This window comes from Jaculus jaculus, chromosome X (genome assembly GCF_020740685.1).
Source record: "Jaculus jaculus isolate mJacJac1 chromosome X, mJacJac1.mat.Y.cur, whole genome shotgun sequence".
NCBI lineage: Eukaryota > Metazoa > Chordata > Mammalia > Rodentia > Dipodidae > Jaculus > Jaculus jaculus.
Genome location: NC_059125.1, coordinates 139,225,514 through 139,230,364, shown reverse-complemented (window position 1 = coordinate 139,230,364; position 4,851 = coordinate 139,225,514).

Below are 4,851 nucleotides of genomic sequence, written 5' to 3'. Positions count from 1 at the left end.
TAATAAACCAATAATTGTGCCACCTTCATAATCATACTTTTAATCTCCTTAATCTCTAGGCATCACTGTCTTTCTAACACATTCACTTCTGGGTATCAATTTTCTCTTTTTACTTGATCATTGTCATCAACATTCAAATGTATTTTGCTTTCTGGCATTATAAAAAAGGTTTTCAGTGTCACATTAACTTTAAGTTACATCCCCAGTTCTATTTTTATAGCAAATTTATTTTATGGTAATTATACTGTTTCTAATCTCTGTCCCTCTATTATCTCTTGCACTTATTTAACTTTATGCTTTCAACCTACCACATCATTGAAATTGGTTTTCCTAAATTAACTCTCAGTATCCATATTATCAATCCCAATGGCTAAATATCACTTGTCACATTACTTAGGAATAGCATAACATCCCAACTGTGATTACTTCTGTTGATTGTCAAGCTAATAGGACCAAGAATCCTCTGTAAGTGATTAACTTAATTTATCAGGTTAGCCTCTAGGCATGCCTATGAGGGCTTTTTTTTTTTTTTTTTTTTTTTGAATGGCTTAAATAAGGTGGGAAGCACCTTTCCCTGGGCTGGGATCCTGGGCTATATAAAAAGGAGAGAACTAGGTGAGCACCACCATTCCTCTCTCTCTACTTCCTCCTTGTTGGTGTGAAGAGATGATGCTGGCTTTATGGCCTGCCACACTGAATATCCCCACCATGATGTACTTCCCCATGAGACTGTAAGATAAAACAAACTCTTTCTTCCCTAATATGCTTCTGGTAGGGGATTTTTGTCCCTGCACCCAGAATGTAACTGATACAGGAAATTGGTACCAAAAAGTAAGGTTGTTGCCACAGTAAACTGGATCATGTGGTTCTAAATCCTTTAGAAGTAGTTTGCAGGAGGAATATGGAAGAGTTTGGAACTTTGGACTAAAATTTTTTTTTTTACAATGCTGCAAGTAGAGCTTGCACACACCTCTGCTATTCTAGAGGCAGTTTGGAAATCCTAAAGCCCAAGAGAAATGTTAAATGTGGCGGATTGACTCATTGGGTTCCAAAGGGAAAGAAAGGGACTTTATTGGGAACTGGGCTAGTAGTAGTTCACGTGATGTTCTGGCAAAGAAACTGGCTATATTCTGTTCATGTCCTGGGAACTTTGGGCAAATTGAATTTAAAAGTAATGAACTAATGTAATGTATTTGGCAGAGAAAATCTCAATGCAGAAAATCAGTTTCTCTTTTCTGCTCTGATTTTGATATACAATGAGAAAGAGGAAAATACAGCACAGGGGCTATGGAGATGGCTCAGTGGCTACAAGTGCTTGCTTACAAAGCCTTTCAGCCCAGGTTCAATCTCCCAGTACCCAGGTAAAGCCAGATGTACAGACTAGTGCATGCATCTGGGTTTTGTTTGCAGTGGCAAGAAGCCCTGGCACACTCATACACTCTCTTTGTCTCTGTTTATGTCTGTCTCTTTCTCAAATAAAAAAACAAAATAAGAATATTTTTTACAAAGAAACAAATGTGGATCAGAAGATATGAAAAATACAAAGTTTGACACAGAAAAAAGATTAGAGTCCCAGTTCCAGAGAATGCAGTGGTTATTGCTGTATTGTTAACGAGATGACCACCATAAAAAGGAAATCTATTATGCTGTACTGGGACAATAGTAAAGATGCCCTGAGAACAAGATCCAACCAATTGAAAGCTAAAGGAAGAATGTAAATTATTTTGAAAAGAAAAGGGCTTCAACAAAGACTGCTGAAGGAGGTGTCTGCTCCCTGAAGTCAGCATACAGAGACTGCTATAGCCGTGTTCCATGGGCACCAGGCTAAATCCCAAACTGACAGCAGAACTTGGCAGCATAATCCACATGGTACTGGCCTTGGAAGAATAACAGAAAAACAAAAAGATTGTGTGAGTCATGGAGTATTTCACCACCATCTGAGAGGAGTGCTGGGGATACACAATGTGAGGCAGGGTCAGAATTCCTGCAAGGAGGTCCTGGAAAGTCAATGTGTGAAGCTATAGATGTGAACCCTACATTGCAGTAGTGATGCTAGAATGTTGGAAAGACCAGACCATAGTTTGTCCATCCAGAAAATCTAAAGATTTGGAGTGGAGCTTCCCCAAGTGATACACAATTAGATGAATGAAACTACCTAAGCCTTTTGGAACCCAGATGACCCCATCATAACTCTCAGATGACAGACATGGAGCTGTAGGATTAGGAGTTTACCCAACTGAGTTTTGGTCTTGCTTTAATCTGATTATTCCTTGCTATGCTCCAATTCTTCCTGTTTGAATCTGGAATGTTTACTTTGTGCCAATGCATGTTGGGAGTATGTAACTTTTTTATATATATTTTTTGACTTATTTGCAAGGACAGAGAGAGAGCACATGGTTGTGCCAGGGCCTCTGGCCACTACAAACACACACCAGGCGCATGCACCACTTTGTACATCTGGCTTTACATGGGAACTGGGGAATCACACTCAGTTTTTTTAGGCTTTGCAGGCAAATGTTTTATTTACTGAGCCATCTTTCCAGCCTGGAAGAATATAACTTGTTTTTTGATGTTATAGGAGCTCAAAGTTAACACCTTGTCTGAATGTCAGAAGAAACTCTACTCTAATATTGTATTGGAACTGTTAAAGAATGGGGACTGTAGAAGTTTTACTTAATGCATTTGCTTTGAAATGGCCATCAACCTGTCACAAGGGGTTTACAATTGTAAGTTAAATGCGATAGGCTTTGGAACCAAGTTGACAAGGGGAGGACTTGTGATGATTTATATTGATGGCCAACTTAAAAGGACCTAGAACCATTTGTGAGGGATTATCTTCATTAGGTTAACCTCTGGTCATGCCTGTAAATGATGGTTTTGAACAGGTTGATTGAGATGGGAAGACCCACATTAACTGTGGATAGCACCATTCCATGGGCTGGGATCCTAGTCTACATAAAAAGGAGAGAACAGCCACCTGTAGTAGGACATGTCTTTAGTCCCAGCACTGGGAAGGGGGGATAGGGGGTGGGGCTGAGATATGAGGATTGCAGAGAGTTCAAGGACAGCTTGGGCTACAGAGTGACTTTCAGGTCAGTTAAGGTTGAATGAAACCCTGCTTCAAAACAAAACTAAAATAAATAAACAACAAATTAATAAATAGAAGAAAGCTGGCTGAGCATCAGCACTCACCATTCTGCTCTACTTTATCACTGTTGGATTATATGTAACCAGGGCCTGCTGTCATAGCTTCTCTGCCATGATGGACTATAACCTGGAACTGTAAGCTGAAACAAACCCTTTCTCATTAAAACTGATTTTTGCTAGTCATTTTGTTTGAGCAATGGAAAAGTAACTCATGCACTATCTAAGTAAAAAAAATAAATAAATAAAAAAGTAGCACCTTCTCATTTGCCTTTACTGGCTCATGATTTTTCAGAACTCTAACCATGGCAATGTTCCAGGTCTCAATCTTTTACTATTATCTCTTCTTACTTACACTTGACATCATCTAGTTTCTCCTGGGCTATAGAGATGACTTAAAGCCTTTGAACATAAAGCTTAAGACTCCAAGTTTGATTCCCTAGTACCCACATAAAGCCAAATGGACAAAGTGGCACATATATCTGGAGTTCATTTACATTGGCTGGAGGCCATGGCATGCCCATTCTCTTTTTCTTTCACTCTCTTTATCTCCCTTTCTTCCTGTCTCTCTCCCTCTCTCTGCTGCATGTGATGGCACATGCCCTTAATCCCAGCACTTGGTAGGCTGAGTTTGGATGATCACTGTGAGTTTGAGGCCAGCCTAAGACTGCACAGTGAATTCATATTTTTGCCTAAACTCTTGTTTATATAGATTACAGTTCTCATTGCATACATAGTAGTTATCTCATATGTAATATGTTAAAAATATATAACTACTGATCCTTCCAAAATATGTTCTTAGCAAAGTCTTCCCTATCTCAGTTAAAGGTATCTTAGTCTGTTTTGGCTACTATAACAAAATATTGTACAAAAGGTGACATATAAACTGGAGAAATTGATTCTTCACAGTGTGAATGTTAAAAAATACAAAATCAAGGCACTGACAGATTCGGCATCTGCTCTTCATTGATGGTGCTTTCTTCCTATATCATCATACAGTAGAAGGGAAGAAGTCTCTTGTTGATAATGCATGTATGTATGTGTGTGGTGTATGCACGTGTGTGCCCATGTAGCATCCCAGGCACTCTCCTTTGGCAGAGTGCACTTGCCTACAGAAGCCCCCTTCAGTATTGTTCTGTCCATTCTTAGTAGAGTTAGAATCTCTTATTGATTCCAGAGCTTATAGTTTTTCCTAAACCTTGGTGATTCTTTGGTCTCTTCTCCCCTATAGGACTTGGGTTACAGATGTACAGGGCCATATCTGGTTGTTGACCTGAGAGTGAACTTGAGTAGTTTTTAGATCCCCATGCTTACATAGGAAATGCTCTTTACCACTGAACAATCTCTCGAGCCCAAGAAGACTCTACTATAAAGTCCTTCAAATTCATGAAGTAGTTACTCCCCCAAAGCCACACCTCTTAATAAGTTTGTGTAATTCATTAGTGATTAGGTTCTCACATAGGAATTTCTGGCAGAGGGCACAACCATTCAGACACTATCTCGTAAAAATGTGTATCTGGCTGAGAAAATGTGTGTGCATGCATGCATGCACGTGTGTATGTGTGTGTATGTATAGTAAAACATTTTTGATATTAACACCAAAATGTTACTATTAAGTTAGTAACTTCTGGATAAGGAAAGATGAAGTGAGACAGCAGGAACAAGAAAATTTTGAGAAGTTTCCTATTTTCACATATTTATATATGC